Source organism: Pogona vitticeps, chromosome 2 (genome assembly GCF_051106095.1).
Source record: "Pogona vitticeps strain Pit_001003342236 chromosome 2, PviZW2.1, whole genome shotgun sequence".
NCBI lineage: Eukaryota > Metazoa > Chordata > Lepidosauria > Squamata > Agamidae > Pogona > Pogona vitticeps.
Window position 1 is genome coordinate 224,510,906 of NC_135784.1, and position 10,460 is coordinate 224,521,365.

At 40.3% G+C, this 10,460-nt stretch overlaps 1 long non-coding RNA gene across 1 annotated transcript; it reads right to left on the minus strand.

Annotated features, from left to right (window-relative positions):
• Positions 1-337: 337 nt before the first annotated feature.
• On the minus strand, positions 338-8,426 carry LOC110073596 (uncharacterized). Its single transcript, XR_013541476.1, has 3 exons — positions 8,271-8,426; positions 2,507-2,664; positions 338-498 (listed from the first exon to the last, which is right to left on the minus strand). It is a non-coding gene; the product is annotated as an uncharacterized LOC110073596 (long non-coding RNA).
• Between the last annotated feature and the right edge of the window lie 2,034 nt (positions 8,427-10,460).

Below are 10,460 nucleotides of genomic sequence, written 5' to 3' on the forward strand. Positions count from 1 at the left end.
GCCTGAGATAGTCCCGATGAAAGTTTTGATTTATGGGCCATATCGTTGTAAGAGCAACTAAATGTTGTTGTTTTTTCAGCACAGTTTCCAATGGCAGCAATTTGCCCTCAGCCTTGTCAATCAGGCAAGACATGCTCTAGATTTTCTTACCAGGAGAATGCAAAATTTGGAAATTCTAAATTGCAACCTGATGTAGGCTCTCGTAAATTTAAAATGAGGGAATTTTTGAGGGAAACTTAGTGCTCTGATAAAACTGGTGATTTTTCAAAAGGGTTCCATGTGTGCCTCAAATCAGAACTGTATGTTAATAACAGTAAATAAAAGATTTCCTGGATCATTTATTTTGTTGCAATATTTTAATTGTTCCTACATCGCTGCTTGTTGAAATCTGATGACTGAATTCAAGACCATCACAGGAGTTGGTATCTGAAGAAGTTTATTATGAGGGATACACTTGGTTCTCTGGTAGGGCACTTGCCACAGTCCTGCAGTAGGTCCCTAGATAAGGGAAGAAGAGGGAGATGCTAGAGACTGGGCCGTTTTTAAGGGGACAGCTAATCCATTGTCCCCAACTGGCAACACACTCTGTGTCCATTCCGCAAGAGGAAGCTGCCAAAGAGTAATTAAACATTTGGAACAAATGCTTATAAATGCGCCTTTGTATGAGTCAGAATGGTGTCTATTTATTGTTCATCTTAATAATTTAGAAATGGATTATGAAAGCCAACAAGCACAGCAAATAGATCCAAATTATGAGTGAAGCTTGTTCAGCTAATACAGCAAAACTATGACTGGCTTAGCACAGTCTGTACAAGAAGACTGGCAGGGTTCAGCTTATGGTGAGTCAACTTGATAAGAAATATCTATAAATACTAAATCAGGATATGAGGGAATTATGAGTGGCTGGCAAGCATGCAAAAAGAAAAATTATTTTCTTTCTTGAAGCCTTTCAGAAAGACTGGTGAACAAGTTGAAAGAGGATAACAGAAAGGAATAATTTACTCATGCCGTGAAGGACATATTTACAGCATTTATATCCTCTAGAAATGTCAGTGACTTCTTGTTTGTCAGTGTCATTCTGATAAATGATAGGCCTCATTGCCCCACCACAATGTATTTGAGTGTTAATCTGGATTGAACTCTGACCTATAAAAACCATTATCTAAATATCAAACAGTAAGTTGCCTCCAGAAATAACTTATTTAGTAGTAGGCAGGGGTTCACACCCACAAAAAATAAGAACAACAGCTTTGTCCCTGTGCTGCTCCACAGCAGAATATGCTAGCACCATATGGTATAAATCAGCACATGCCAAACAAGTGGATGTAGCCCTTAATTAATCATGCAGGATTATTATTGGATGTCTGAAACCTACCCCCACTGAAAAAAATATTATCTGGCTGGCATTGCCCCTCCAGAAGTACACTGAGTGTTGCTAGCAAATAAGCAATGTTATTAAAGCACCAAAGCCATCCACTTCATAGGTCACCAACCCCCTAGACAATGGCCAAAACTGAGAAAAAGTTTTTTGCACATCCCTCAAGTTCTAATTATTAAACCAGAAGAGGCTCTGCTCTCCACAGGTTTAGCCTATCAACACACCTTGCCAAATAGATGAATGCCTAAAGTATCTCCCCTCAGGACAAGATTCTGCCTGGACCATCTGGAAGTTGCTTAATAGACTTCAAAACAAAGTAGAAAGATCAAAGACTAATAAAATAAAATGGGGTTACTTAGATATAGGACAATTTTTCTGTGAATGTGGAAACATTCAATCAATGCAGCATTTCTGTGCATGCAATTTATGCTCTACCATGTGCACAAAAGAAGATCAAGTAAATGATCAAGATAAGGCAATTGAAGTAGCCCACTTCTGGTTAAAAAGAATCTAATCATTTTAACATTTTAATTTGTTGGAATTTTATTTATATTTCATATAGATCTATAATTTTAATTGTGCAGTGCAGTAATAGAAAGCAAGCAAGCAATTCTTTGAGTGTTTATTCAGAAGGCAGTCCCATTGCACTAAGAGGGACTTATATCCAGGTAAAGATACCGTATTTTTCCATTTATAAGACAAACCAATGTATAAGAGGAACCTCCCCTTTTCTAACCCTAAATTAGAAAATTTAATCTCTGCTTTTCCCCTTCATTTTAATAAACCATGGAGTTTAGCAAAAGGAAGGGAAAAGCAGGGATCAAAGGGTCCCCTCTCTCTTGGACACAAACAAGGCATGCCAAGAGTTCTCTCTTACATCCTTCATTCAGTTTTCTCTCTTGCCCCCCCCCTTTGTTTCCAGTGGAACTAATGAGATATTCCAGTCCCAGGCTACTGGAGAGGAGAAGGGTGATCTTAAAGCCTTTCTAGTGAATGAAGGGGTGTTGGATTCAGTGCACCCAAGGCCACCTCTGTCCTGCCCTTTTCACAACCTCAGAAGAACCCATTGGAGGACCCAATAGTTACTACTGCAGGTAGAAGAACCACTGGGAATAGGTTTATGCTTACCATAGAGGAATCCAGGAGTACACTGAAAACTGTGTGTTTCTGCAGCTCTCTAGCAGAAAACAGCTATTTTCACGTCACCCTCAACTATTTCAGATTATCATCAAAGCAGGTGAAGATCACTGGGGTTAGTGGGCTTCCTGGGGATCCACAACTGACTCCTGTGCAAAACAGAATGATAACGAAGCACATACAACTTATTCTCTTCATTTGTTTCCACTGGCAGCCTTTAAAATGGAGCAACTTTGAAATTCTCCAACCCACCCCGGCACTGAAATTAAAATGATAGAGAAAGGTCTGCTATTTTATTTATTCAGATGAAGTTGGTAAGAACAGGATGGAAGCAGAGTCTGTATAAATTTGAAAAAATCTCACTTAGCCCTTTCCAACATTTGCAGTTTATGTTGGCTAACTTAGGATACCTATAAAACAGCTGTCCCATTATTTTAAAAATGATTTTAAAAATCCACTACCAGGCCTAGGCTTCCACTTGGAAGGTCAGAACTTCTGTTTTCCATATCAATAGTTACAACAATTTGATCACATTTCATTTGCCACAGTTTCCTCCTAAGGAATTCCAGGCTTTATCATGTGGTGAGTTATATACACTTTTCTTCTAGAGAGCAGTAGGGTTGCGGAGAGAAGGCTGGCAGGAGTAGATATTCAAAATGTATGGAAAGCCAAAGATTCCTTATTCATGCTATGTGGAGCATTGGTTCTGAATCTGTAACAACTTTTGACTTGCTAATTTTATCTGCTTTATAGTTGCATTGTTGTACGGTGTATAGTAGGCTGGGATGAATTATGGGTGATGCAAATGATTGCTGGATAATCTTTTTTATGATGGATTTTTATTTTCTTGTCTCTGTGGTTGTTTCTATATGCGGTTGACTCTTGATCAACTCCTTTTTGGAGAGGAAAGGAGAGACAAAAAAATTTCTATAAATAAATAAATTCAAGTTGGTATGTATGTTTGTTTGTTTATTATTTGTTTTGCTTTTATTATTTTATTTTATTTTATTGTTATATATTGTGTTTGCCTCAGCTGTCTGTTAACTGCTCAGGGTAGTGCCTTGCACTAAGCAGACAGTATAAAAGTGGAAGAAATAATAATAAGTGGGTTAAACCTCAGAAGCCTCTGTGCTGCAAGGTCGGAAGACCAGCAGTCATAAGATCGAATCCATGCAACAGAGTGAGCTCCCATTGCTTGTCCCAGCTCCTGCCAATCTAGCACTTTGAAAGCATGCAAATGCGAGTAGATAAATAGGTACCACCATGGTGGGAAGGGAATGGTGTTCCGTGTCTAGTCGTGCTGGCCACGTGACCATGGAAACTGTCTTCAGACAAACGCTGGCTCTATGGCTTGGAAACGGGGCACCACCCCCTAGAGTCAGACATGACTGGACTAAATGTCAAGAGGAATCTTTACCTTTACATATGTACCTTTCAGCAGCATTGTAATCATGCTTTGCTAGAGAGAGAAGGGATTCCTGCAGGCATCTTCTGCTGTTACAGCCTCTAGTCCTTAAAGAGTCTGCCTTTCTCCTGTCGAGGATCTCCCAATATTTCTATAATACTGTTGAGTTGACACCTCCATTAACTAGGTAATGCCAAAGCCTTAGGACATCCTGTTCAAGCAATACTTTGTCATGTCTGAATACCTCAGTTCTGGGGCCATAAACTTCCTTAGTGAAGCAGAAAATAAATTCAAAACAATATGCCTCAATCCAACAACACCCCACAAATTAATCTTCTTAATTTTCCTTTGGCTAGTTGAGAAGTTCCCGTGTATCAGATGAAGTGAATTAAATGAAACAGCATTTCCTTCAGGCTCCCATTCTCTGTGTTCTCTGGGAAGATTGTTTACTAACTCCTCTCCTTTGGAATGATTTTGTATTAATTATATTATCACATGTTTATGTCTTGTTCTTTGTTGTTCCTCTCTCAAAAAAGTTCCAAGTTGTTGTATTTCACTCCTCGTACCAACAGATAATGTGGCATCTCTGTCCCAAAGCACCTTTGGTCATCAGATGTGTATTGAGAGAAATCCAAATTTCCATGTTTTTGCATATGGCCCTCCAGCACCTTGGTCCCTCAAACAATAAAATATTTAGATGTTTTAAACAATTAAAAAAATTAAAGTTCCCTTGTACACTTTAGTAGACATAAGGACAATTTTGCCTTGTTCTGAGGACTCTCATTCCCTTTAGTTCTTTTTAAAATACTTTTTTTAAGCTACTAGAAGATGCAACAAGCACTGTCTATTTAAAAACTCCCTCAACCATTTATTATTTTTTGGTTAAACTTATTTTGTGGTGAACAAGAAACCATTGTAGCATGTTTTACAGCATTGTTTAAAAATGCTTGGCTTTATAGAATTAGCTAAGACACTGAGCTCCTGGAATGACAGGTCCTGGCGTCCCTGGGTGGGTTGCTCGATTCTGACTGCCTCGCAGTCTCCCAGATAGTAGACAGGGGAAACGCTGACTCTGACCCGTACCTGCTGACAGTGGGAGGTCGAGTCAAGCCATTTTGACGTCGTTTGGTTTTCGCCTTGGCTTCTGTAGAACCGGACTGAGTGGATCGGTGGCAGAAACGGCTTTCTCAGCTGGGTGACCCTTGAGGACCATCCTTGGCATCTGGAAAAACCTGCAAATCTGGCGAATTGCAGACCTGTTTTCAGTCTGTGGCCGACAGTGTGTGAGTGCAGTGTGCTTGGTTCTCCCTCTGTGCATGGTCCCAGAGACTCCCAGGGAAATCTGACTTTGGCTGCCGTTGGAGACGCACAAGTTCCATTCCAAGGCTTGTTGCCAATGACAAACCATCACTGAAAGCATGGTACTTCAATGCACCTCTGGTATACCCAGTCTCATTGTGCATGAGTTTCAGTGCGTGAGTTCAGGGTTGTCTGGAGCTGGTCTGTTCTGGTCAGTAGCTGGTTTTAATTAGTGTCCCAAGAGAAGATGTTCTGTTAACATGGGCAACGGCCAAAAGTGGGATCCTGGGAGCGGTGGTCCTCTGACCCCACTTGAGCATGTGTTGACATTTTGGAACAAGGTAGGGAAGGGTAAAAAGGTAAAGGTAAAGGTTCCCCTTGACAAACCATGGTGCAATACTGTACAGAGATCTGGCCACAATATGGCCCCCCGGGTTTAGAACAATGGGATGCCAGTGGTTCATTTGAGTGCTTGAGAATCCAGGCCTGGTTTGGATCCAGAATGGTTGGACTTAGTAGGAAAATATGATGAGGAAAATTACATGAGAGCTTTTAAGAATGCTATAGAGAGGTTCCCTGAACCCATCCCCTGTGATAAGGGGCAGTGTGAAATGTCTGAGATAAATCCTGTATCTCAGAATGTGAACCACATGGCACCAGGAATAGAAAAGGGACCCCGCACCTTTATATCCAATGGTCCCTCAAAGTCCGAATAACCCTTTTCCAGCCTGGAAGCCATTGCCCCCACTGATGCCATTGTCCCTGCCACCAGTCCCAGCTTTCCCGCTGGTAAATCAGACCGTTATTAGAAGAGAGGCAGGAAAAGGAGTGGGGGGAGTGCCAGCACAGACACTGACGGTGATGCACCATCAGCCATAGAATCTTTCGGCCCTTTTCCAGACCCACCACCCAATGTGGACAGATGTGAAGGTCCTAATGCCCATCCTCCTTCATGAAGTGGAACTTCAGATGGTCCTTCAACAGGCTACCAAGTTAGCACAGGAAGCATGTACCAATGACCTGAACCTAACAACAGCTGCTGAAGCTTTCCCTTGGGATGAAAATCCCCTTTGGAATGCTAATCATCCTTACCAGTTGCAGAAACTTCCAGTGTCTGCTGCAGGCTATGCAGACTGCAGTTGTAGTGGCTCCTAATTGGTCAAAGGTTGAAGAGCTCTGATAAGACACTGCTACAGAGAATCAAGTGCCTTATAAGAAAGATTCAACATTCCTTAATGCTAAGCTGCTCTGCGTGGGTAACTGCTTGACTGAAATGCAAGAAATTCTAACCAATGAGCATATGTTCCTCAGGGACCAATCAGCTGCAGCATACATTTGTTCTTTTTTAAAGAACTGTATAAAAACTTGAAACTTGTTGATCCCGGGGTCCCCACCCTATTGGGCACCTAAGTGCATACTTGTTTTACCTGAATTGCCCTTTCCCCCAAGAAACTGTCCACTTATTATTCTTTCTCGAGCCATGGCTTAATAGAATCAGCTAAGACACCAAGCTCCAGGAGTGACACTGCCATCACTTATTGATTGATTGATTGACTGATTGAGCTTTTAGACTGTCTGACTTAGTGAAATACTACTCAGGGCAGTTTACATACTTAAGAAGAACATACAACTAAAATATTAAAATAACAAATACATAATACCATTGACTGAAGAAAAACAAAAAAAGGTGACTGAAGATTGACATCTGGTGGCTTAAATGAATCAAATTATACAGTGGTGCCCTGCTAGACGATGACCTCACAAAATGACGAATCCGCATGACGATGAGTTTTTGCAATCATCATTGTGCTTCGGAAAACAGTGTTTCCTATGGGTGTTTTTTGCTGGACGATGTTTCAGTCTGTGCTTCACAAGATGGCTTTTTTCTGGGACCGATGTTTCGCAAGACGACAATTTTAACAGCTGATCGGCGGCTTTGAAAATGGGTGTTTTGGGACTGAAGCTTCGCAAGACAGTGATTCTAACAGCTGATTGGCGCTTCGCAAAATGGCTTCCCTATGGGCGATCTTCGCAAAACAATGATGATTTTTCCCCATTGGAAAGCATTAAACGGAAATTGGTCAAAGAATGAGAAACAGACATTGATTTATCCATTTTTGTTCATAGGATGGGGATAAATTATACAGTGGTGTCTTGCTTAACGGCGATAATCTGTTCCAGGAAAATCGCCGTAAAGCAAAACAAAAACAAAAACAACCCATTGAAACCCCTTCAATGCTTTCCAGTGGAGTCAAAATTCACCGTCCAGCGAAGATCCTCCATAGGGCAGCCATTTTCACTGCCTGTCTTGTGAGGAATCTGTCCCAGAAAACAGCGGGGAGCCATTTTGTTTACCCGGCGGCCATTTTGAAACCGCCAATCAGCTGTTTTAAAATCGTTGTTTTGCGAAGAATCTGTTCCCGAAGCAGGGAATCAATCATCTCAAAGTGAAAAAAAAAACATTTAGACCATCGTTTTGCGATTGCAATTGCAAAAAGATCGTCGTAATGCGGTTTTGTCGTAATGCGGGGCAATTGTAAAGCGAGGCACCACTGTATATGCAGATTGCATTGGTGTGGTGAAATGGGCCCAGTGTAAAATAAACAGAAGAAAAGAAAGGGAAAGGAAAGGAAAAGGAAAGAAAACCCCCTGCAGCAAAAAAGTGTGTGAAGATACTCTTGCTTCAGGCACCATTTAATGTAGGACCAGACTTGATAGTTGCTGGTTCTTGGGTTTTTACCCTTTTGTGCACTCCAGAGAGCTGGTGTGGTGGAGTGGTTAGAATGTTAGCCTAGTGCTGTCCTGTGACTTGGGCTCAAATTGACTCTTAGTCACAAGTTCATACAGTAACTCTAGGCCAATCGCACTCTCCTACCCTAACCTGCCTCACAGTTGTGTCGGGAAAGCAGGGAGGAAGAGAATCCTCCCAAGAAAAGCACTGTATGAATGCAACCAATAAACTAAAAAAAAAATACCGAGAGACACTACATTACATGGGGCTTGATTTCTTGCCATTCTTACTCTGTTCTACAGTATGAAGTAAAAGCTCACCTCTCCAAGTGGGATTACCCATTTCAAGAGTAATTTATTTCTAGCTGAAGATGTCTGTGCGTGCAGAGTACACAGAGGTACATTGTGTTCTCCCATGGCATTGCAAAGTATGGAGCCTCTTTCCAATGGTCTGCCCTGAACATATATTTTCAGTACCTAAATGAAAATGAAAATTAGCATCTCTACAAAGATATGCTGGTGGAAACTCATCAGGAGAAGGGCAAGACAATTCATGGTGCAGAACACATTGCCAAGCATTTTGTTCAGAATACAGATGAGAAGTCTTTAGTTCATGCTTGGCAATACCTTAAGTATTAGTTTAGAATAAGATATTGATGATCTTAGAAATATCATTCTGCCTGAAATGTACATTCCCATTTTGAGACCTGTCAACATATTTGGCTTTCATGGGCAATTCCCTAAATTGCTGTTCTTCCGTAAATGGTTACATGCCTTTTAAGGAACTTTTTTTGGTCTCCCTAAGGTAAGTTTAGATGTTGGAAATTACAACAGTTTGACTGTTAGCTTCTGTCCTTTCCAGAATTATAGTAGGATTTTCACATTTATCTTAAGCATCAATCTGCCTGTATTGATTCATGTAGTGTTCTCTGCTATGGGCAGAGGCACACGTGAAAAAGCTGAGTAATGTTATTTTTAGTAACACTGTCATATCCATAAATGTATTACTGGAAAGAATTCCAACTAACACCTTTGCACATGTGCCTGTGTCCTTAGTAGAGAATACTTTGGAATGAACATGCAAATCCACCCTTATACTTCTTTCACAGGTTTCATTTTGTGGGCTGTTGGTAATGAAGGCAATTTTCAAAAACTTTGATTGAACCCTTAAACACACACGCACACACATGCATGTGTGCATGCGTGCACACACACACACACACACACACACACACACACACACACACACGGTTATGTGTTTCCAGTGGATTATATCTGGGACACGGTTAGACTCCAATAAAGGTGAAAATCTCTCCCCACAAAAAAAGAATGTAATTAAGGCTGTCTCAACATTGTTAAGCTGCTCCAAATACATCTCCAAACATTATTTCTCCAGTTCTCTGTTGGGTGCCAATAAATGGGGGTCAACATTAATCCAAGGAATTTAAAATACTGTATAGCAAAAGCAGAGGCTCTTTTACTACATTTATGATGTTTCTTCATCTCCAAGGGGCCCTTTCCTCATTTATAAATGTGGAACTGCTTTGTTTTGGTTTGCAGATTTACTATTGAGTCAGAAAAGAAAAGGTAGGAATAGAAATTGAGTGCCAATTGCCATTTGTTAATTTTGTGGAAATATACTTAAAGTAGCAAGGATTTGAAGCAAAATTCCAAAGTTTAGTATGTGGGTCACTATTCTGCAACTTACAGCAAGTGCTCACTGACCTAATTCTGCACCTACTTCTTTGTGTGACTTTCCTCTTTCTCTTCTTAGCCACTGTTGAAAAGAAGTGTGTGATAAATAATGAAATACTTCTACTACTACTACTACAACAACAACAACACAGTATGTGCTTCTCCAGAAGAGCAGCGTTGTTGATAAACTTCTATAGATTATGTACATAGGTATCAGTAAATAGTACCCCCACTCCACTCCATGCATGTCTCTATCTATGAACATGTATAGGAAAGCTTTTATATCCCATCAAATCCAACAAAGAGTTCTCTGACATCTTAAAAACAAATTTGCTTTAATTTGACAGAAACGTTCCTGGACTGCAGCCCTCTTTGTCAGGTTGCAGTCCCCCAAAAGCGTCTACCAAATAAAATCAGCTGGTTGTTAAGGTACCACAATAATCTTTGCTAGTAGTTCTGCTGCAATGGATGAAATATTCTATTCCTTATCTTTGTGTATGTTAGTAATTAGTTTTTTTCAGTATTATTTTAAATTGATATTACAATTTAATTTAGAAATAAAATAAAAACAGTGAAAGGGAAATATTAATTAAAGCATTTAAGGATAGGTCCCCAAGCAACACCATAAACTGAAAAACAAAAGTGACAAATCTTTTTTTTTTACTCTACTTCCTCTTTTTTAAAACCTCTAATAAGCTTTGCAACAGAATGTCACAGAAAAGAACGTAAGAGCTATCCTTGGAGACACCAGGAGAACAGGGCAAAAACATCTTAAGAGCCATCTCCAAGTAGATTGAGAGTGCAGAAACCCTCCCC